Below are 25,305 nucleotides of genomic sequence, written 5' to 3'. Positions count from 1 at the left end.
CGATTGCAGCGGTTGCAAGGGAAAATTGGTTGGTTGGGGTTGGGTGTTGGGTTTTTCCTCCTTTGCCTTTTGTCAGTGAGGTGGGCTCTGCGGTCTTCTTCAAAGGAGGCTGCTGCCCGCCAAACTGTGAGGCGCCAAGATGCACGGTTTGAGGCGTTATCAGCCCACTGGCGGTGGTCAATGTGGCAGGCACCAAGAGATTTCTTTAGGCAGTCCTTGTACCTTTTCTTTGGTGCACCTCTGTCACGGTGGCCAGTGGAGAGCTCGCCATATAATACGATCTTGGGAAGGCGATGGTCCTCCATTCTGGAGACGTGACCCATCCAGCACAGCTGGATCTTCAGCAGCGTGGACTCGATGCTGTCGACCTCTGCCATCTCGAGTACCTCGACGTTAGGGGTGTGAGCGCTCCAATGGATGTTGAGGATGGAGCGGAGACAACGCTGGTGGAAGCGTTCTAGGAGCCGTAGGTGGTGCCGGTAGAGGACCCATGATTCGGAGCCGAACAGGAGTGTGGGTATGACAACGGCTCTGTATACGCTTATCTTTGTGAGGTTTTTCAGTTGGTTGTTTTTCCAGACTCTTTTGTGTAGTCTTCCAAAGGCGCTATTTGCCTTGGCGAGTCTGTTGTCTATCTCATTGTCGATCCTTGCATCTGATGAAATGGTGCAGCCGAGATAGGTAAACTGGTTGACCGTTTTGAGTTTTGTGTGCCCGATGGAGATGTGGGGGGGCTGGTAGTCATGGTGGGGAGCTGGCTGATGGAGGACCTCAGTTTTCTTCAGGCTGACTTCCAGGCCAAACATTTTGGCAGTTTCCGCAAAGCAGGACATCAAGCGCTGAAGAGCTGGCTCTGAATGGGCAACCTTTGTTGACCTCACCAAAGCCTTCGACACCGTGAGCAGGAAAGGGCTTTGGCAAATACTAGAGCGCATCGGATGTCCCCCAAAGTTCCTCAACATGATTATCCAACTGCACGAAAACCAACAAGGTCGGGTCAGATACAGCAATGAGCTCTCTGAACCCTTCTCCATTAACAATGGCGTGAAGCAAGGCTGTGTTCTCGCACCAACCCTCTTTTCAATCTTCTTCAGCATGATGCTGAACCAAGCCATGAAAGACCCCAACAATGAAGACGCTGTTTACATCCGGTACCGCACGGATGGCAGTCTCTTCAATCTGAGGCGCCTGCAAGCTCACAGCAAGACACAAGAGAAACTTGTCCGTGAACTACTCTTTGCCATTGTATTATTATATGACAATAAAAAGAACCTTAGACCTTGGATCATGAACCTTGAAAAGCAGAAACACTCATGCCAATAATTTAAACCCTGAGAGTGAGATTAGGTTGCGTGGGTCAGTGATGTAATTGAAACGAAATGGTCTTTGCCATTTGTCCAATGATGCTCATTTACTGGTGAGCACAAGGAATTTTATCCTTCCCATGCTTCATGTAGCCAGAAACAACAGTATTTTTAGAGTAGATGTTTAAGATAAATTCTGTTGGGGGGGGGGGGGTTGGCGACAGCAAGCTGGGATGGAACAGGAAGTGAGTCACCCTTTGTTCTGTAACTGTTGCTGGGTGATCAGTGTCACTCGGGAAACTGTTATTTCCTGTTTGTGCATCATGCCCATATATGCCAAGGTCCACAGCTCAGAAATGAAGGACGTCGTGAGGAAGATCGAAGACCGGGACTTTTTTCACCAGAAACTTTGTAATTTCCTAGGGGGATACTATTGCTTTATCGAGGTAATGTACTAATGGGGACGAAAGGGAATGGCAAGATGTCCTCATGAGATTATATGAAGACGTGAGGAGCCACATCTGCACAAGCTAGTCCAATTGAGCTGAATGGCCTCTTTAGCATTTATCCAAGCTCCAGGTACCCAATTCATCCTCCTTGGCTCCTAGTTTAGAAAGCTGTTAATGCCTGAGGCCCTTCAGGAGTGATGTGCATATGCACTGAAATGTTTACTTGCTGCAGTCCAACAGGTACATAAGATGCACCAACTACAATAGCATTCATTAAATTACCCCAGTCCATCAGCAGACGCATTAAATTACCCAGCACCGAGCATTTAAAAAAATGAAAGACTCATAGATAATAAATATTCATAGTTACAGTTAGTGGAAGAATATTGAAGGACCCATTAGACCACAGACACACTTTCTTCTTCCTCCTCCCATCAGGGAGAAGGTTGAAGAGTGTGAAATTGCGGACCAACAGAGTTAAAGACGGATTCTCCCACAGCCATCAGGTGTCTAAATAAAGCCCCATATCAGGGTTATCCTGCTGTCCTTGCTGGGTGTTAATTGATCTTGTATCAATATAATTATGTAATTTATAATTTATAACCCTGAAATTGTGCGCTTTACTGTATGAATGTTAAAGATAATGCATTAGTTTGCCAGCAGAAGAACCCACTGTGCTAGGTATCTAATGACAAATAAATTTGACTAATATGTTTTATCAGGACACATGAACATGCAAGGATATGAATCATTTGCAGGGAGAAGAGACGTAGTTTAACTTGGCATCATGTTCAACACAGACACAGTGGGCCGAAGGGCCTGTTCCCATTCTGTACTGTTCTATGTACCCCAGTAACACTTCTAAACTACATGCCCTTGAACTCCCAAGGCTGTGAGCTTGCAGAGACTGGGAAATGAGTACGTTCCTGAGGGCACTGCCCCAGAGTGAAACTAATGATCTCAGGCACAGAAATGGTGATCGGTCCAACTGGGAACTTCAAGCCCATAGGTGGCAGTAGTAAGGTTCCCAGAGACTCCAAGACACATCTGTTGAAGTGATTTGTTTGAGCTTAGCTTCTGAAACACACATTGACGTGGGCAATTTCCCAGTCAATAGGCAGCTGCTTGTGGGGAAAGCAGTTTCTTTCATTTCAAAGACTGAAACCGATACAGAAAGATGTCGATCATCAGGGCTGCTCTTCTATTGGGATAAAGTCACTGGTGTGTGGCTCCAGCTTCCAGACCCCACCTTCACTCAGCACCTGGTTTGTACCTGGTTTGTTCAACAAATCCACCGTCAAACCAGTTCTTGGTGTCCCATTGACACTCTGAATTCACATTTATAGATATAGCTTTTAACAAGCTCTTCCCAAATACTCCCATGTGACTAATTAATCCTGTACATCTTCGGCAATCTGCTGAAAAATCAAATACTCCCATGTTTTTCCACTTTCCTATTGCCCCCTCCAGCCTCTCATGTTCATTCCCTTCACTTCCTGGTTCCACCTACTACCCACACATTTCACCCATCGGATCCCATTCCTCATCTGGTTCCATCCACCCTGCACCTCTTCCCGATTCAACAGATTCCTGGACCCTGTGACATAAAGGACACTCTCTTTCTTTTTCAATCTTTTTATTAATTTTAATATAAAATGTACAATAGACAATGCATGGAGAGAATGGGGATACATTATTGAAAATATTACAATATACAAGAATCAGTAAATAATAATAGTGTCTTCATCTCCCCATACTCAATCAAAGAAAGAAAATAATTCACTTTGTGGTAAAACCCCCTATACTAATCTTAAAGAGAAAAAAACAAATACAAAAACTGGAGAGCCTTGGATCAGCATTCATCAAACAGAAGAAGCCTGGTCCTTAACCAAAAGAGAAAATTAATGGTATCAGGAAGGGACAGAGAAAATGTTAGAAATTATATCATATGAAAATATTGTATGAATGGGCACCAAGTTTCTTAAAATTTAACAGAGGAATCAAATGTAGCACTTCTAATTTTCTCTAAATTCAAACAGGCCGTGGTTTGAGAAAACCATTGCACTAAAGTAGGCAGAGTGAGGTCCTTCCATTTAGGAAGAATTGCTCTCCTAGCCATCAGGGTGGTAAAAACTCTCATCCAATGAGCAGAAGCCGGACAATGACCTACATCTGCCTCCTAAAACTCCAAAAAGGCCTGTTAAGGGATTTGGTTGTAAATCAATTATGAGAATTACTGAAAGAGGACCAAAGATATCTTTCCAAAACCAGACAGGACCAAAATATATTGGTCAATGAAAAGGATGTTTCTCAGTTCCAGTGCAAATCTCTTTTCAAGGCACGTTGACTTCAAAGGACATAGAACATAAAAGTATTACAGCACAGTACAGACCCTTAGGCCAATGATGTTGTGTCGGCCTGCAGTATGTAAACCTACTGCAACTATCCTAAACAATCTAATTTTTACCTACCTCACATTTCTATTTTGCTTACATCAATGTGTATATCTCAGATGACTTTGAATTTACCAGGCTCCACCAAACCCCCCTCCCCCCTCCCCCCAACCAGCAATGTATTCCAGGCATCCACCACACTCTGGGTAAAAATCTTACCTTGGAATTTCCCCTAAACCTTCCTTCAGTCACCTTAAACAGATGTCCTCTGGTATTTGCTATCATGCCCCTTGAATAAGGTGTTGGCTATCTACCGTATCTAAGCTCCTCATAATCTTGTAGACCTCTATTAGGACACCTCTCATCCTTCATTGCTCCAAAGAGAAAAGCCCCAGCTTTGTCAACCTTGCTCCATAAGACCTGTTCTCCAATCTAGGCTACATCTTGTTAAATCTCCTCTGCACCCTCTTCAAAGCATTTACACCCTTCTTGTAATGAGGTGACCAGGTTGAATGCAATACTCCAAGTCTGATCTAACCAGAGTTTTATAGAGTTGCAACATTACCTCAAGGCTAAAATCCCCTACCTAATGAAGGCCATCAGACCATTCTTAGTCTTCATCCTCTCTGCAACGGGGCCTCTGCGATCCATCGCTCACTGCTCCCGTTCAGGGAGTTCCAAAGCAGAACACTAGCATTCTTTTTTTTTCAAATTTTATTTTCCATTTGTGTCAAAACATATACAGTATTTATCCATAAAATAAAAATGATAAAAATTATGACTCAAAAATAATACAATTTTTATATATTTTCTCCCTCTTCCCCCACCCACCCCCTCCCTCCCCATAAAAGTAGGGAAAAAAAAGAAAAAACCTGTCTAATAAACCCATACCTTTTAATTAATTAATTGCAGTTTACATAACAATCTTAAACCTTAACTAACTAGGGCAGGTTGGATGGGGGCGTAGCAATAAAATCCAAATAGGGTTTCCAAATCTTATCAATTTCTTCTGGTTGATTTCGTAAATTATATGTTATTCTCTCTAATGGCTTACAATTTAATAATTCCATTCGCCATCTATTCAACCCCACAATATCACCATGTTACAGCTATAGATTTCTTTGCTATTTCTATTGCTACACTTAAAAACTTTTTAGAAAAAAAATTGGGAAATATCTCCCAATAAAGATACTCTGGGATCCTTCAAAATTTGCGTCTTCAAAACCCATCCCAATAAAATACTTATATCCTTCCAAAACTTACCTACTTTTTCACATTGCCTGACTGTATACAGGAAAGATCCTAATTTAAATAAATTATTTAAATTCTTATCAACATTAATTCCTAAATATTTAATTGCTCCAGTCTGCCATTTAAATTTTGTCCTTTCTTATCTTGAACATAGTCTGTCACAATCATTGGCATCACCACTTTTATCAATATTTACTTTGTAACCTGATACTAACCCATACTCAGTCAATCAATCATTTACTTTTTGTAATAAGCTTTCAGGGTCTATAAGATATAATATTACATCATCTGCAAAAAGACTAATTTTGTGTTCTTTATCATGTATCTTAAAGCCCTCAATCTCATTATCACTTCTAATCACCTCATCTAAAGGTTCTATTGCAAATGCAAATAAAAAAGGAGATAATTCCAACAAAAAAGATTTTGATATTTGTCTATTTTTAATCACCTTAGCCTTTGGAGAATTATATAGTGCTCTTATCCAATTTATAAAATTTGTCAAAATTCCAAAAAACTTCAGTACTTTAAATAAATAATCCCATTCTAATATATCAAATGCCTTTTCTACATCTAAAGCTAAGGCCACTGATGGTATTTTTCTTTTCTGAGTCATATCTATGAAACTTAAAAATCTAACAATATTATCTGCTGATCTTTTTTTGATAAAACCTGTTTGGTCCATATTAATCATTTTAGATAAACATTTAGCTAACCTATTAGCTATTAGTTTGGACAAAAATTTATAATTAGTGTTCAATAATGAAATTAGTCTATATGAAGATGGAAGCAAAGGGTCCTTCCATTTTTTTTGGAATAGCTGTTAATAATGCAGTTTTAAATGACTCAGGTAAGTCCAAAAGATCTTCCATTTGATCTTACAACCCCATAAATATAGGAATTAATAACTCTTTAAATTCTTTATAAAACTCCGGAGAAAAACCATCCTCTCCTAGAGCCGTATTGTTTGGTAAAGACATCAATATATCATATAATTCTGTAACTGTAAATGGATTTGTTAATTCTTTTTTCTCTTCTCTGTTTAACTGTGGTAAAGTAATTTTGGACAAATATTCGTCTGTTTTATCCCCATCCTTCAAAGATTCTGATTTATATAATTTCTTATAGAATTTCATAAACACATCATTAATACTTTGTGTTTTGTAAGTAAGATGACCCAAATCTTCTTTTACAGCTACTATTGTTATTGAATCTTGTTCAGTCTTCAATTGCCATGCTATAACTTTGTGCTCTATCTTCCAATTCATAATATTTTTGTCAGGTTCATCTTATATTCCTCTCTACTTTATATGTTTGTATTGTATTAAGCTTCAATTTCTTTAAATCTAATATTTTCCTTTGCTCATCATTCCCTCGATTTTGCAATTCTTTTTCCATCTTCTTAATTTTTTTCCAAAAAATTAACTTCAGACATATATTCTTTTTTAACCTTAGCCATATAACTTATTATTTGTCCTCTTAAATAAGCCTTCAAAGAATCCCATACCATGAACTTGTTAGTTACACAATGTTCATTCAGGTCCATAAAAATTTTTATCTGTTGCCTTCTAAAGTCACAAAAATCTTTCCTTTTCAACAATGCTGTATTAAACCTCCATCTATAACCTATATTTTGCTCCTCCTCCAGTAAAATGGACTTAACTAAAGGTGAATGGTCAGACAATATCCTCACATGATATTCAATACTATGAACACTTGTCTGGAGTTGAGAGGCGATTAAAAACATATCTATACAGGAATATGTCTTATGCCTATAAGAATAAAATGAATAATCTCTAATATCAGGATGTATCTTCCTCCAATTATCAACAAGTTTCATTTCATTCATAACATTTTTCACATCCTTTGTCACCTTATTTTTAACCATAATTCCTCCTGATCCATCCAACTTGGAATCAAAGGTAAAATTAAAGTCTCCTCCCATAATTATTTTCCCTTTTGCAATAGCTAACTGCATAAAAACATATAAATTTTCCATCATCTACATTTGGTGCATGTATATTCGTCAAAGTCCAATATTCAGAATATATTTTGCCATTTATTATCACATACCTCCCCACTTTATCCATCATTACATCTAATATTTCAATTGGTAGACTTTTGTTTATTAATATCCCTACTCCTCTAGCTTTAGAATTAAATGAAGAAGAGAATACCCTCTCCCCTACCCAGTCTCTCTTTAATTTCATATGTTCTATTTATGTTAAATGAGTTTCTTAAATAAAAGCCACATCCACTTTAGCTTTTTTCATATAATTCAATAACCTTTCTCTCTTTATCGGATTTCATTAATAAATGGCAATTTCCCTGCTATTAGACATCAAAATTAAAACCTATATCCCTCCAGTGTCCCTCTCCATTTCCCCATCCAATCCAACCCTCCCCATATAATACTTTGCATCTATAAACAGTCCAGGCTAAAAACCAAAAAAAGAAAAGATAAAAAAGGAAGAAAAAAGAAGATAGATAAGGAAAAACCCCAGAGGCGCGTGATGTTAAAGTATCTCTATCACCCTGATCTGTACGGGATGCAAAACTGGTCCCATTAGTGCCCATGATAGTGTAGTGGTCAGCATCACATTCCCCACTAACTCACTCAAAACATCATACAATCCCTTACTATAAGCTTAACAATAGACCTTTTAATCCATTAATCTTATCCAGAATATTAGATCACGCACAGTATAGGTTAAACCTTCCTCCCCCTTTTAACTCTCTTGAAATTCAATGTATTTTCAGTTACAGTAAAACCTCTCAGTTATATAATGAATTCAAGTGGCTATAACCATCTGCTGGGTGATCTTTAACAGGCAATGAATCGGCATATACCTTTGCTTCATTAAGCTCAACAAAAAATCTATTCCTCCCTCCCGGGACGAATACTTTCAAAATAGCTGGATATCTCAAAACAAAGGCATAGCCTTTTTTCCACAGTACTTCTTTAACCAGATTAAACTCCTTTCTCTTTTTCAACAAATCAAAACTTGTATCTGGATAAAAAAAAATCTTATTTCCGTTATAAATCAAAGGTGATTGCTTTCTTTAGCTTGTTTCGCTGCCAGCTCCAATATCTTCTCTCTTACTTCATATCCAAGGAATCTGACAAGTATTGGACAGGACCTTTGGTCAGGCTGAGATTTAGGCCTCAATGCCCTATGGGCTCGTTCTATCTCCAAATCACCTTGAAATGCAGCCTGACCCTAAAATTCCGGTATCCACCATTGCAGAAATGTTTTCAAGTCTTGACCCTCATCCCCTTCTTTAAGTCCAACAATCATGATGTTGTTTCCGTCTACTGAAATTTTCCAAAAGGTCTGTCTTTTACATTAACTGATCGTTTTTTGCAGCTGCTTCTGCTTGTACCTTCTTCATTTGATCTTTCAGATTTTGAATCTCAAATTCATTCCCTTTAATTTTTCCATCCACTATTTCAAATCTAGTGTCCACCTGTTGTATTAACCTTTCCATCTTATGACCATTCTTCCTTACTTCATCAGTTAACACTTACATGGATTGTCGAAAAAAGTCTAACATCTCCTTTAATTCACCAGAAGATAAAGAAGCTTCTGCACCTTTTTCTACTTTTTTTTTGATTATAGGTTGTTCTTGTTCTTTCCTTTGCTTTTCCAGATTTTCTTCTTGATCACTGGAGCTGTGAGTGTCTGGAATCTTTTTAAAAATTTCCTCCATTTTTTTGTGCTCTACTCCTTGCGCATGCACAGAGTCACTTCTTCACCCGATGTCAGCAGCCATTGTCGGAGGAGACCCTATGCAGCAGTGTCCAAGGTCTCCCCGGTTTTTGGCCTCTCTTCTTTGGATCCTACCTTACAGGCAGCTCCAGGATCCTTTCTTAACGTCGGCCTCTCTTCCTTTTCTTGTTCAATTTCTTGTATAACTGTAAGTCCTTTATCCTTCTTTGGTGGCATTGTTGATGTCTTCCATGTGTCTTCAGACAGTTCTTTCATATATTTTCTATAACTTTTATAACCTTTTTCGAGAAGAGCAGGGATTATCAGTCTAACCCCACGTCATCATGTGGCACACCCCCAACACACTCTTTTGGAATACTTTTCTCAAATTAAGAATTTGAATTTGATTTTTAACTGTTCATGCAGTCATTAGAACAGGACTCATTACAGTTACTGGTGATTTTAACAACTTTACAAATAATAAGACTATACTTGTGGTTCCATGTGCTGGATTTGTCTTCCTTATTGATGGAGGACATACTTGTTGGAAGCAGCTGAAAGAAGGCTCACTTGGTTGGTTCCTTGGATGAAAAGGATGACTGAGCAGGCTAGGTTTAAACCCCTTGAAGGCACACAAGGCAGCAGATGCCACCCTGGTTTTCCTTTAGGCTCTCTTAAGTTGACAAAAGTAAGAGGCGAGCTTTCTAAAACATGAAGATTCTGAGAGAGCTCAATGGGCAGATCGAAAGGGCTGAATAGAGTGGACATGAAGAAGAGGTTTACAGCAGTGGGAAAGTCTAGGACCAGAGAGCAAAGAATAAGAGTACATTGTAGCGGGCCGAGCAGGCGCACAGCGCAGTGTCGTGAACTGTCGCCGGCGCGGTTCTGTGGTCGTGCGGAAACATAATACGGACAGCTGAATACTCACCTAATGGACCGCACACGAGAGTTATTGAGTGCCAAAGAACGACACGTTGATCTGCTGAGTCTCCTGCTGGAAGGTGCAGGACACTCACAAGGCTTAATTTAAACCTGCTGGTCCTGTAAATCGGTAGCAAACTCATAATGATGTCCCACCTTGTCCCGTGGAGCCTGGGACATGTGGTATATAAAAGAAGCTTGTAAACTCTGAATAAATCAATCTTGAGTTGACTAATCTGGTGTGTGTGTTTGTATTACTTTAGTAGCTCGACTGCAGTAGCCGTTACAACGTCCCTTTAAAACAGAAATGAAATTTCCTCACCCAGAGGGCAGTGAATCTGAGGAATTTGTTTCCACAGATGGCTGTGGAGGCCAAGTTATTGGGTATGTTTAAGGCAGAGGTTGATAGGTAAGAGGATCAAAGGTTATGGAGAGAAGGCAGGAGGTTAGGATTGAGAGGAAAATACATCAGTCATGATTCAAATGGCAGATCAGACTCAAGGGCTAAATGAACCAATTCTGCTCCCACATCTAATGGGTGGATAATGAGGGTATTTCTTCTCATGCAGGAATCAGGAATCAGGGACTGATATTTTCAGAATAAGGCATTGTCAATTTAATGCAGTGATGAGGAGGCCTTCAAAGTTTTGAATGTCTGAGCGTTTCAACAGAGAGACCTAAGTAGCAGAGTCACTGAAAGCATTCAGGGCAGAGAGAGAACAGTTAATGGTCTATTGGGGATTGAAGAGAGTGAAGATCAGGCAGAAAGGTGGAGCTGCGGCCACGGATCAGATCCATGTGGCAGAGCAAGCTGAAGGGATTGAATGGCCAAATTCTGCTCCTCCTACTTTGCATCAGTTGTGTTTGCGAGGGACTCCTCGTGCCCTGTGCAGTGAACTGGAATTCACTGACTAAGGGTAGATTAGACAACTGGCCCCTCCTCTTGGCTCTGTCCCCGTCAGTCCCGATATAAATCCTGTTTTCCCACCTTACCTCCAATTTACTTGAAGACCATTGTAGATACCGGCTGTTAGTTGTAAGCTAATAAAAGCGATTTTATGCACCATGTAAGTCTCCAAATACTATCAATCATGTTACAAGTTTATTAGCTTACTTTTTGGAAATGGGATGGAAGCCTTATTGAAGTCAGGCATGCTCCAGGTCGACCCTCTGTTCCCATAGGACCCGGAAGAATTCAGCTACTGGTTGGAGTGCTTCCAGTCTTACCTAACGGTCACCCAAGAAGTCTTCCCCTCCAACAGCCTCCGGAGATCGGCTCGCTTCTCCCGAGTTGGTCCCAAGGGATATGCAGTCATCAGGGACTGCGTGACATATGAGATGACCATTGAAGGCCTGAAGACCACTACATGAGGTCTCAGAACGATATGTTGGCGAGACACCGACTCTCTCAATGTCAGCAATGACTGGGTGAATCACTGGACGCCTATGTTCTGGAACAACAGACACTGTCGACAAAGTGGCACTACGAAACGGTCTCAGCCCGGGTGAGATAAGAAGATCTAGTCCGGGATACACTCATGGCAGGAGTGAGATCGAGGTACATAAAACAACAACTGTTAGAGTTGGGAAAGAAGGACCTTGCCAATACCCTCAATCTGGCAAAATCTCTTGAACAGGCCTGACTGGGAGTGGACACCTCTCTAATGAAAGCGGCACCTTCTAGGAAGACCAGGCGTGTGGAGTGCAGTGTCCCCAGTACCAACTACTGTGGCCACACACAACCAGGGATGTTATTTCTGTGGACAGGCCAAACACCCCTGCGCCAGATACCCCATGAAGAATTCCGAGTGTTCAGGATGCAGTAAGAGGGGGCATTGGGCAAAAGTCTGTCAGGCCATAGGGGAACCCCAGGAAGGTGACCCCTGAACCATCGTACACCCTGTGCTCAACCCCAGAAGTGTAGGTCCCTGTCTCTCCATGCTGCTCACTGCTGCCATCTTGCTGCACCTCAAGGCGGGAATCGCTACAGGAAGTGAAGCATCGAGGAAATGCTGAAGTGAAGCAACAGCAGGAACAGTAGCCATTTTGCCGCTCCTCATGGTTGATGCCATCTTCCTGGCCCTCGGATCAAGATGACGTCAACAGGGAGAGGAATGCAGCCTCCGGAGCGCTGGCATCAGCCTTCCTCAACCAGGAAAAACCCCACCAGCTGAACAACTCGACGATGGAGGTCAGGGTAAGTGGTCATCTGATGGATTGCTTAATAGACACTGGCTCAACAGAGAGTTTTATAAACTCTGTAACTGCTCAGCAGTACAACTTAAAGGTTTACCCAACGGACTACCGTATTTATCTAGCGTTGTAATCGTATTCGGCAACTATTCAGCAGTATTGTACAGTACACTTAAATGTAAAAGGGTTTGGGGTTAAATTTTGTACATTCCGATTGTACATACTGAAGGATTTGTGTGCTTCTTTGTTGCTGGGCCTAGACTTCCCGTGTCACCTTAAAAGCGTGACCATAGAGTACTCAGGCCCACTCCCCCCCAGCCACAAAGAGCAAGTGATACAGTGCAGGGGCTGAGAATTTATTAGAGTCAAAACTCAGCGACAACTTAAAGAAAAAAATCATTGAACCCAGCAACAGCCCATGGAGAGCCCAGGTGGTAGTCGTGAGAGGGGGAGAAAACCCCAGGCTAGTGATTGACTATAGCCAAACTATTAATCGCTTCACACTCCTGGATGCATGCCCCCTCCCCTGAATCTTGGACATGGTGAATGAAATTCCACAGTACTGGGTCTATTCGACCATTGACCTGAAAGCTGCATATCACCAGCTACCAATCCATTCCAAGGATAACCCCTACATAGTATTCGAGGCAGATGGATGGCTTTATCAGCACCTGAGGGTCCTTTTCGGTGTTACAAATGGGGTCTCGGTCTTCCAGAGGCAGGGATGAAATAGTAGATAAGTACAAGTTAAGGGCTACCTTCCCCAACATCACCATTTATGGACACAACCTGGAGGACCATGACACCAATCTCCAGAAGTTTCTCCAAACAGCAAAATCCCTGAACCTCAGAAACAATGTGTGTGTGTGTGTGTGTGTGTGTGTGTGTGTGTGTGTGTGTGTGTGTGTGTGTGTGTGTGTGTGTGTGTGTGTGTGTGTGTGTGTGTGTGTGTGTGTGTGTGTGTGTGTTAGACTAAATGTCTAACTATCCTGGGTTAAGTGGTGGAGAACGGTGGCATTGGCCCAGACCCCCCCCCCCCTTAGACCTCCCGATCCCAAAGACCATGAAAGCTTTAAGGAGGTCCCTGGGCTTCTTCTCATACTATGCCCAGTGGGTACCTCATTACGCTGACAAGGACCGCCCCCTTTTAAAATCCACCTCCTTTCCATTATCAACTGAAGCCCAGGCATCTTTTAACTACATCAGGAGCTATATTGCTAAGGCCACCTTGCATGCAGTGGATGAAAACTCAACATTCTAGGTAGAGAGCGATGCCTCAGACGTAGCTCTGGCCATGACCCTTAACCAGGTGGGCAGGGTGGTAGCTTTTTTTCCCACACTCTGGCCATGAGCTCTGAAACCTTTCAGTGGAGAAGGAGGCTCAAGCCATTGTGGAGGCCATCAGGCACTGGAGGCACTACCTGGCCAGCAGGAAAGTTACACTGCTCACTGATCAGCGATCTGTAGTTTTCATGTTCAATAACACAAAAAGGGGTAAAAGAATGACAAGATTGTGAGGTGGAGGATCGAACTCTCCACCTATAACTATGAGACAGTGTATAGGCCGGTCCACTCCATGAACCTCCAGATAGCTTATCCCGAGGAAAATGTGCTGCTGCACTCACCAGCCAGTTATGGTCAATTCACAACGAGCTTTGCCACCCAGGCATCACCCTCATGGTCCACCGTCAAGGCATGCAATTTGCCATTCTCTATTGAAGGCATCGGAGAAATGACCAGGTCATGCCAGGTCTGTGCTGAGTACAAACCGCACTTCTATCGCCCTGACAAAGCGTACTTGATAAAAAGCTTCCCACCCCTTCGAACAACTCAGCATCAATTTCAAGGGGCCCCTTCCTTCCACCAACAGGAACGTGTAATTTCTTAACATTATAGATGAGTACTCATGTTTTCCATTCGCCATCCCCTGCCCAGACACCACCACCACCACAGTCATCAGAGCTCTGCACTCCATTTTCACCATGTTCGGGCATCCCAGCTATATTCATAGTGAGTGGGGCTCATCATTTATGACCGAAGAGCTACATCAGTACCTGCTCATAAGAGGCATCACCTCAAACAGGATGATCAGCTACAACCCCTGGGGGAACAGATGTTGAAAAAGAGAACGCAACGGTTTGGAAAACTGTGAAATTAGCTCCCCAGTCTAAAGGCCTTCCAGACTCACACTGGCAAGAGGTTCTGCCCATTGCACTCGTCTCCATAAGGTTGATTCTGCGACCAATGCAACTCCTCACGAACTAATGTTTGCATTCCTGAGGAAATCCACGTTGGGGATCACTCTTCCAGCATGGCTAACGACACCAGGACCGGTCCTGCTGAAAAAGCACACGAGGAGAAACAAAACGGACCCTCTGGTCGAGAGATTGCACCTAGTGCACGCAAACCCGGATGGCAGAGAGGACACTGTCTTGATCAGAGACCTGGCACCTTCAGGAACTGAGGTCCCAAAACCCACAATAGCCCTGGAAGCTCCAAATACCCTGCGGAGGGTTCCAGATGACATAATTCCAACCATGCAACCATCAGATCCAGGACCCCAGAGTCCCCCTTTGAGTCCCAGTATCCAAGACCCACAGGAGGCACAGAAAGTTCTGGAAGAGCAAAGTCCACCAGTTCTAAGATACTCAACCAGAATAACGTGGCGCCAGACAGACTCAACTTGTAAATAATTGTAAAAAGCTCGTGTTGCTGAATGTAGTCTCTGTTTTCATCCACAGGTTCTCTTCTGAAGGAAGGGTTGGATGCAGTGAACTGGAATTCACTGTCTATGGGTAGATTAGATGACCACCCCTTTACCTTGACTCCGCCCCCATTGGTCCCGATATAAACCTTGTTTTCCCGCCTTACCTCCAATTTACCTGAAGACCATTGTAGATATCGACCATTAATTGTAAGCTGATAAAAGCATGTTTGTGCTCCACACAAGTCTCTGAGTATTATCGATCACGTTTTAATCAAAGGGTCTCCTCACAGAATTTTCAGCAAGTCGCTAGGGTGGAACTTAAGCCCCTCTCTTTAGGACCAGTTCTCCCACCTTCCCATTGGTGAAGCTAACCTGTGCTAGGGCCTACATGGTGTTAACAGCAGGGCGAACACAGAGGTGCTTTGGATAAGGCTTTACAACAGGGATGTACCTCGATTGCCAGATGTCCTCGCTTCATCAAGTCCAACTGCCAAGTATTCATTACCTTTTAACACTCAGTCTGGATTAAGCAACATCTTTTGACACCTTTCGAGCTCCATTGTCAGGCCAATCACCTTTCACACCTCCATTTAGGGAGCCCTGAGAGTTGTCTGTTCACACCATCTTTCAGCTGTTTGCCTTGAGCCACGGACACTTTGCATTCTTCATACAGTCATGTGGAAGGTTGAGTCGTGGTGTTGTTTGAACAAGGACATCCCATCTCCCTACCTCTACTTTGCATTGTTCTTCTACTACCAAGCATCTACCCAATTAAGAGCTGGAGTTGAAGGGTGATGTTTATTCAAACTGTGCAACCCATGTGGGGGGACAAGAATGGGAAGAACTTGTAACATCAAAAGAGGAATAGAAATGGGAACATTGGGAGATAAAATGAAATTAGTGTTGGGTTTCTGTACAGAGATAGTTGGCGCAGATTCGATGGGCCAAAGGCCTTGCTTCCACGCTTGATGACTCTGAGAAACAGAGACAAGGTAAACAAGTGACTAGGAGCTGGGGAAACTCAGCGGGAGATGCAGCATCTATGGAGACATGTGTTCAGTCACCAGTTCAAGTTGGGACGCTTTAACCTCAACAAAGGGTCCCTATCCAAAACATTGACTGCCTATTTCTCTCCATGGATGGTGCCTGGTTCATTGAGTCCCTCCAGGACCTCATTTCTTGCTCAAAATTCCAGCATCTGCAGCAGTTCTTATGTTTTCCTTGAAGGAACATGTAATAAAATGTGAAATGAAAAGAGCATAAAACTCGGGAGGAATCATCCGCCCACTTGGACCAATTCCACCAGACAATGGCTGAAAGATCTAAAACTGTGGGGGGGTGGGGGGGGGTCACAACTTCAAGATAAAAGGAATAAGGCATTTAGAAGTGAGTTGAGGTGAAATGTCTTCACTTGGAGGGCGGTGAATCTGTGGAAATCACCTCCACAAAGTTATGAAAGAGGAAGCCACTGAATGAAGTTAAGGAAATAAAAAGATCTCTAAAGGAAAGGAAAAGACATGTGTGCAGAAAGCATACCAAGGCCTCAACTTCTCAATGAGACTGAACAGAACATTTGTCCAATTTAGTTTTAGAATCTTCACTTGGCCCAAGGCAAAATATTTTTCTCAGAGACTGAATTCCAGATTGGTCTACAAAAAGCAGGATGTAACAAATCTGAAATAAAAACAGGAAGTGCTGGGGACATATTCAGCAGAACCTGCAGCATCTGTGGAGAGAATGCCCCAGGTCAACGACCTTTCATCAGCACAGTGTTTGCTGAAGGCAGCCAAGAACAGATTCAGTCCGACTTAGTCCTCCTTGTTCTACAGCAGTATTTCTCAATCTGTTAGTTCACAGACCATTCATGGTCAGTGGCGGTTTAACCAATAGGCTGAGTAGGCTTAAGCCTAGGGGCCCGGAATGGAGGGGGACCCAAGAGTAAAGAAAATGGTTTCATTGAGTGTACAATTGAGTATTTTGGATGATATTTTAGTACTTTTGCATGTATTCTTTTCAAATTACCAAGATTATTTTGCTTTCTAAATTAGGCTCTAAGCATATCAACATTTAGAAGTGATGCTTTTAAGGCTTTGTACTGCATCAGTGAGATTGTGTTTACCATGTCGACATTATTATGTCACAAGTTGGCGTTAACATGCACATATACAGGTTGACCCCAACTTACGATGGGGTTCAATTCTGTAACTCCATCATAAGTCGAAAATATTGTCAATCAGGGTCAATCTTATAGATCAAAAATAAACATAACTGTGACAGTCTTATCATGAATTCCTGGAATAAGCCACACACAAAAAAATTGAAAATAGAGTTAATACTCTCCAGGCAAAAGAAAATAGGCAGAGGAAATAACAAGAGATACACAAAAATATTCAATCTTGATGCAAGCGTAGAAACAATTATTAAATAAATGGAATGTTCAGACACAGGTCAGCCGGGGCATCGGGAGCTTGGATGCACGGGCTCTTGGCAGAAACAGGGACGTAGAGCTCTCGGCAGGAACAGGGATGAAGGGCTCTCAGCAGGAGCAGGGACGTTGGGCTCCCAACAGTAGCGTCACTTCACAACCCACATCTGGAAATCCATACGTGCCCTGGATGCTCTTTTCTCTCTCCCTCCCCAGGAAGGGCAATCTGCGCTTGAGTTGGACAATCGTCCATCAACACGTGTTTCCTTGATGTCACTATGAGAGGAGCACCAAAGTGATGAATTTGGGGATGGATGGTGGCAGTGGGAAGTGATCTACATGTGCTGATTGGATAGAAGCATTTCCTTCAGAGGGAAAAGCAATCATGTTGTTATAGGTAGACCTAGACTTACCTTTATTCAAAACAGATTCAGATCATCATAACTTTGAAATATCGTAAGTCGGAACATCGTAAATCAGGGTCTATCTGAACTGGTTAAAGACAGGGAGCGAAGCCTGTTGGAACATGAATCCCAGTATTGTGAAACCTATAAAATATGATGGTAAACAGAAATGGCACTTTAGGAAGCCAATGTTTTACTGGCCCCTTACAAATGGTGAGGAAATCAGAAGTCGGCTGTGATGTTATCCAAATACAGCTAAGGAATTCTGTTTTAACTGCAAATTGTTTTCAAGTGAAGGCCATGCTGGATTACTTGACAAATATCAGTCAGAACGTTGATTACATGAAAGAACTTCTGGAAAGGGTTGGTGCTACAATTAAATTTCTTGCTTATACATGTACTACATTATACATAGTACAACAATATAAGTTATTTAATGTAACTTAATGTCACTTTATTCTATTCAACAAAGAATGGGAGAAAGGGGCGAGGTCAGGGGGAGCCTTACTAAAGCTCAGCCTAGGGGCCCGGGTGATAGTTAATCCACCACTGCTCCTGGTTTGTTATAAATGGTCTGCAACAACGTGGAGAAGATAAATATTTCTGGTGTGATGAACTAACATATAAAACAAGGTTGTAAATTTGACAACAAAAATGTTAAAAATCTCCAATTCATACTTGCTGTGGCCAAACAGTTACTTCGTAAAAAATACAACAAAAATAGTAAACGTTAGATTAAATTGAAAAGGGTTAGTAAATGCAAAAGAGAAATAAACAATAAATATTCACAGTTAATATCTTGCAACAAAAATAAAGGTGATGTTGCAATAGTGGAGACAGTATTTTTTAATAAAGGAGGGGGGGTCAAGAGCCTGATAAAAGTTGGAAATAAATTGTTATTGATGCCAGAGGTGCTGGTCTTCGATCTTCTACACCCTTTGCCTGAAGGTAGCAATGAGAACAGCTTGTGACCAGAGTGATAGGAGTCCTTTATGATGCTGGTTGACTTCTTGAGTCAACCCTTTATATATAGTCTACAATGGATGGGAGGTAAGAGCCTGTGATAGACTTGGCTTTGTTTATTATATTCTGCAGTTTTCTAGTTCCTGGGCACTTGAATTCCAAAACCAAGCTATGATGCAACCAGTATACTTTCCACAGTGCAACTATAGAAGTTTGATCGAGGATTTGATGACATGACAAATCTCCTCAGACTTCTTAGAAAGTAAAGGCCTTCTTCACGGTTGCCTCGATGTGCTAGCTTTAGGAGAGACCTTCCCGATATATAGACACTCAGAATTTTGAAGGTACCAACCCTCTCCACCTCCATCCCATCAATGCAGGCAGGTACATGGTCCCAGAGTTACAGAGAGAGGTTAGTTAGTACAGAGCAAAGGCAACATGATTTTACTGGTGTGAGGTTCAATCATGTGATCAACATTGGAAGAACGTAGCAATCTCAGAGAGTTGAGTTGATTACAAAGACTGAGACCAGTGAGGAAAAAGGACAAAAAGACAAGTATTTTAAAAATGAAAGCAGGCATCAGTATTAATGAACAAGATCAGAGCCAATAGGTGAATGACACTTACTCTGAGTTGGGACACAGGCAATAGTATTCTGTGGGTTTTCCAATGTGGGGTGGGGAGGGGGTAGACACAGGAAGGATGGTGTGCTGATGGTGTGCTGAGCCAGGGTGGTGTTAAAGGACCTTACAGAGGCAGTAATGGAAGAGGAATGAGTTTGCAGTCTGAAGCTAACCATCATGTGGAACACTGCACCATGAAAGGTGATCATCAGGTGGTACACTGCACCATGGAAGGTGACCATCAGGTGGAACACTGCACCATGGAAGGTCACCATCATGTGGAACACTGCACCAAGGAAGGACACCATCAGGTGGAACACTGCACCATGGAAGGTCATCATCATCTGGAACACTGCACCAAGGAAGGTCATCATCAGATGGAACACTGCACCAAGAAAGGTCACCATCATGTGGAACACTGGACCAAGGAAGGACACCATCAGGTGGAACACTGCACCATGGAAGGTCATCATCATCTGGAACACTGCACCAAGGAAGGTCATCATCAGGTGGAACACTGCACCAAGAAAGGTCACCATCAGGTGGAACACTGCACCATGGAAGGTCACCATCATGTGAAGCACTGCACCAAGAAAGGTCACCATCAGGTGGAACACTGCACCATGGAAGGTCACCATCAGGTGGAACACAGCACCAAGGAAGGTCTCTATCAGGTGGAACACTGCACCATGGAAGGTCAGCATCAGGTAGAACACTGCACCATGGAAGGTCACCATCATGTGGAACACTGCACCAAGAAAGGTCACCATCAGGTGGAACACTGCAGCATGGAAAGTCACAAAGATGTAGAACACTGCACCATGGAAGGTCATCATCAGGTGGAACACTGCACTAAGGTAGGTCACAAACATGTAGAATACTGCACCATGGAAGGTCACCATAAGGTGGAACACTGCAGCATGGAAAGTCACAAACACGTAGAACACTGAACTAAGGGAGGTCACCATCAGGTGGAACACTGCAGCATGGAAAGTCACAAAGATGTAGAACACTGCACCATGGAAGGTCACCATAAGGTGGAACACTGCAGCATGGAAAGTCACAAACATGTAGAACACTGCACTAAGGGAGGTCACCATCAGGTGGAACACTGCAGCATGGAAAGTCACAAAGATGTAGAACACTGCACTAAGGAAGGTCACCATCAGATGGAACACTGCAGCATGGAAAGTCACAAACATGTAGAACACTGCACTAAGGGAGGTCACCATCAGGAGGAACACTGCAGCATGGAAGGTCACCATCAGGTGGAACACTGCAGCATGGAAAGTCACAAACATGTAGAACACTGCACCAAGTTTGCCAACTTGTTTATTGATCCTCAGAACCTCTTGTCCATGACCACTGAAAATGGAGAAGGAGCATTCCAGATGGCACTGAGAACCTTGAGTTAATTGATAACACACCAAAGTCCAACGTAAGTTGCTCAAGGACTGTACCACCTCACAAACTACTCTGCCACCCATCCCATCAACCATTAGGTTCACTTCCTGCCCCACCTTGTGGAAAAGTCTGCGGTTCATACATTGGCCTCATTGGCTACCAGAGTGATTCTCAATCCTGAAGAACTGCTGAAGATTGTGGATACTTGAAGACTGTAGTTGGATGATCCTTGGGTGTAATGGAACTAAATGTGGGGAGTACAAGAGGGAACGTGCACTGACTTGGTGTTCACCAGCAAAGAGAAATTCCTACCCTCTTTAGCCATCAATTTGAGTGCAAAAACTATCTAATTGAACACAATTATATCCACAGTGTCATTAACCACAATGGTGTCTCTCCCCAGCCCTACAGGTCTGATAACACAGCTCAGTGTGAGCGCCACAGACTTACTACTGATGATCCAGGCTAAGGTGGGTAGTAGTTTGTGAGTTGCCGTCATCCTCTGATGTATAAGTTCAAAGAATGACATTTTGTGATTCATTGGCTTGAATTTCATTGAATACGAAATGTCGGGGGAGGGGTTGTAATTATTCATGAGATTTGGAAAGAAATTGACAGACGGAAACTTTTTCCACTAATGTTGGTAAAGGCAAGATATCGTTAAAACAATAGGTCATTCAATACAGAACTTTGGAAACATTGTCACATGAGGGCAGATTGGAGTAGGAATCCCCAGCTGAAGAAAGCAGAAGGTGTAAGCTCAATCAGTCATTTTAAATCTGGGGTAGGTTTTTGCTGGCCAAGAATCTAACAAGCATATTCAGCCAGCGCATGTCCCATCATTCTCTTCATCCTGGTCTGAGATTATTTTACAAACTCTTCAATCACAGACCAAAAGCTCTCCAGGTCTTACATTTCCATTTAAGTAATTGGAGCACAGCTGTCAGTTTACAAAGCATGATCTGCGTTAGGGAGTGTATCAACCATTTTAACATAAATGAAAGTTCAATTGTAATGAGATTACAGCCGCATATACACAAAGGATCATCAAGTAATTCAAGATTATATTTTCCTTTCCCTTGAAGACCAGCAGGAACCAATGTTTAGGGTGACTAGCATATGGCATATATTTGTAATTTATTATCCATGTCTTTTTGGAAACAATGTGTTTGGAGTCTTCCTTAGAAAACACAATTGGTTCTTGTGTGGTTTAAGGATTCGTGGAATCAGAGTTCAGGTTAGACTGAGGGTAATGGTAAAAAGACTTGCTTTTTATGTCTCTTTGGCTTGGCTTCGCGGACGAAGATTTATGGAGGGGGTAAAAAGTCCACGTCAGCTGCAGGCTCGTTTGTGGCTGACCAGTCCGATGCGGGACAGGCAGACACGATTGCAGCGGTTGCAAGGGAAAATTGGTTGGTTGGGGTTGGGTGTTGGGTTTTTCCTCCTTTGCCTTTTGTCAGTGAGGTGGGCTCTGCGGTCTTCTTCAAAGGAGGCTGCTGCCCGCCAAACTGTGAGGCGCCAAGATGCACGGTTTGAGGCGTTATCAGCCCACTGGCGGTGGTCAATGTGGCAGGCACCAAGAGATTTCTTTTTATGTAGATGGTTCACATCCACGCAGAAAGTGTTCTTGAATTCCCAGCCCTGGATGAAAGATACTAGTTCCAAACCTTGGTGGGTTCCCATGCTCCCTTCCACTGAACACCTGGATTAACACAGGGATTAAGTTACGAGATGGTAATCCAGTGGACAAATCCCAGCACAGCTGCAGAAGAATTTAAATTAAAGAAATAAATCAGGAATAAAATGCAGGAAATGTTAATAATGTCCATAACATTCATAGATTGTCATAACATCATCAGAATCTTTGGTTTGAAGGGCAATTGGACAGGCATAGGCATAAGGAGGGTTAGAAAGATATAGACTGGATGTAGGCAAACAGCACTAGCCTAGAATGCCAGTTTGGATGGCATGGATGAGTTGCACCAAAGGACCTCTTCTGTGCTGTATGACTCTATAACTTGGGAAGAAAACTTGCTTTACTTGTTCTGTTTGCTCTATGTGTGATGCTAGTCCCATGCCAATGTGGAACTGCCCCTGTAATAACTCTATTCAAAGGTATTTGGGGATGGAGATTATACTTTGGATTAATTTGCAATTCTATACTGCAAATCATTTGTTTAAAAAAAACTTTTCATCTGAATTTCAAGACATTAAATAATCAACAATTGTAAAGACTTGGGAGTTTCCCTTGTACTTGCTGAATTAATCCTATTACTGTAAATGTGAATCTTTATTACCTCTCTTTATTGTCTCTTTCTGGGTGGCAATTAATGTATGCTATTAGTTTTGCTTTTTATTACAAGGGATCTGTTTGGCTGCAACAAGTAGAATTTTGGGCATTTGTGCATTGTACTTATTTGTATGACAATAAACATTATTATTATAACAAAGAATATAGAACATGGAACATAGAACATCACAGCACAGAACCGGCCCTTCGGCACACATCATGGTGCCACGCATTAACTTACTCCAAAACAACCTAACCTTCCCATACATTACACATTTTCCTTGCATCAATGTGCCCATCTAAGAGTTTTTAAATGTCCCTATTGTAGCAGCCTCCACCACCAACCCCAACAATGCATTCTAGGTGCCCACTGCTCTCTGTGTAATAATACTTACCTATGAGATTTCCCCAGCTCTTTCATCCACTCACCTGAAACAGATGTGGTCTGGTATTTGCTATTATTGCCCTGGGAATAAGGTGCTGGCTGTTCACCTTGTCTATGCCCCTCATAATCTTATATACGTCTATTAAGTGATATCAGCTTTTTTTTCATTTCTATACTTGTGTTATTTTGAACAGATTTTTATGCAGAGTTTGCGCTGCAGCTGGGGAACATTATGATGATCATTTTCAGTCACGATTGTATGTGGGCACCTTCAGTCAGTTGATTAGTTTCCAATTTTTGTTTATTTCTAAGAGTGGATTTCCAAAAAGCACTTGGTAAAATACTCAAATACACCCATGTGACCAAGTTACCTTTCCACCCTGTCCGTCTTTGGAATGTGGGAGAAATCCAGAGCACCTGGAGGAAACCCATGCAGACATGGGGAGAATCTACAAAGTTCTTACAGACAGTTGCAAATTCGAACTTGGATTACTGGTGCTGTAACAGCATTGCACTATCCACTATGCTAGCCATACCAACCTACTTCATACGATATCTTCTTCCACATTTGTGAATGCTTTTGAAAGGACCCAGATAGTTAGGCACTACCTGTGCAGAGGGAAACAGCATTAATGCTTCAGCACAAAGACCCTTCATCAGAATCACAGTGTTTCCAGCATTTTTTGTTTATTTTCTTGATTATCAAATTTAAATGCCTGGCTACATCGAATAATGCACAGCCCTGCTATTTCCTGCCCTCCACAGTGTAACATTAGCACAGTCCAACTTTCTTTGATACAAATTTATCCAACTACAACATTACAAACATCTTCTTCTTCTTTGGCTTGGCTTCGCGGACAAAGATTTATGGAGGGGTAAATGTCCACGTCAGCTGCAGGCTCGTTTGTGGCTGACAAGTCCGATGCGGGACAGGCAGACACGGTTGCAGCGGTTGCAGGGGAAAATTGGTTGGTTGGGGTTGGGTGTTGGGTTTTTCCTCCTTTGCCTTTTGTCAGTGAGGTGGGCTCTGTGGTCTTCTTCAAAGGAGGTTGCTGCCCGCCAAACTGTGAGGCGCCAAGATGCACGGTTTGAGGCGATATCAGCCCACTGGTGGTGGTCAATGTGGCAGGCACCAAGAGATTTCTTTAGGCAGTCCTTGTACCTTTTCTTTGGTGCACCTCTGTCACGGTGGCCAGTGGAGAGCTCGCCATAGAACACGATCATGGGAAGGCGATGGTCCTCCATTCTGGAGACATGACCCACCCAGCGCAGCTGGATCTTCAGCAGCGTGGACTCGATGCTGTCGACCTCTGCTATCTCGAGTACTTCGACGTTAGGGATGAAAGCGCTCCAATGAATGTTGAGGATTGAGCGGAGACAATGCTGGTGGAAACATTCTAGGAGCCGTAGGTGATGCCGGTAGAGGACCCATGATTCGGAGCCGAACAGGAGTGTGGGTATGACAACGGCTCTGTATACGCTTATCTTTGTGAGGTTTTTCAGTTGGTTGTTTTTCCAGACTCTTTTGTGTAGTCTTCCAAAGGCGCTATTTGCCTTGGCGAGTCTGTTGTCTATCTCGTTGTCGATCCTTGCATCTGATGAAATGGTGCAGCCGAGATAGGTAAACTGGTTGACCGTTTTGAGTTTTGTGTGCCCGATGGAGATGTGGGGGTCATGGTGGGGAGCTGGCTGATGGAGGACCTCAGTTTTCTTCAGGCTGACTTCCAGGCCAAACGTTTTGGCAGTTTCCGCAAAACAGGACGTCAAGCGCTGAAGAGCTGGCTCTGAATGGGCAACTAAAGCGGCATCGTCTGCAAAGAGTAGTTCACGGACAAGTTTCTCTTGTGTCTTGGTGTGAGCTTGCAGGCGCCTCAGATTGAAGAGAA

General features: G+C 42.6%; 1 long non-coding RNA gene across 4 annotated transcripts in view; it reads left to right on the top strand.

Annotated features, from left to right (window-relative positions):
• Positions 1–1,609: 1,609 nt before the first annotated feature.
• The window catches only part of LOC138759934 (uncharacterized), a 49,755-nt gene continuing 26,059 nt past the window's right edge, over positions 1,610–25,305 (top strand). For all 4 annotated transcript variants that reach the window (XR_011355243.1, XR_011355246.1, XR_011355244.1 and 1 more), the window contains exon 1: positions 1,610–1,750. This is a non-coding gene — a long non-coding RNA (uncharacterized lncRNA). The remainder of the gene's footprint in view (positions 1,751–25,305) is intronic.

Source organism: Narcine bancroftii, chromosome 4 (genome assembly GCF_036971445.1).
Source record: "Narcine bancroftii isolate sNarBan1 chromosome 4, sNarBan1.hap1, whole genome shotgun sequence".
Taxonomy (NCBI): Eukaryota; Metazoa; Chordata; class Chondrichthyes; order Torpediniformes; family Narcinidae; genus Narcine; species Narcine bancroftii.
The sequence above is the reverse complement of the archived record's forward strand: the minus strand, read 5'-3'. Positions and strand labels throughout refer to the sequence as shown.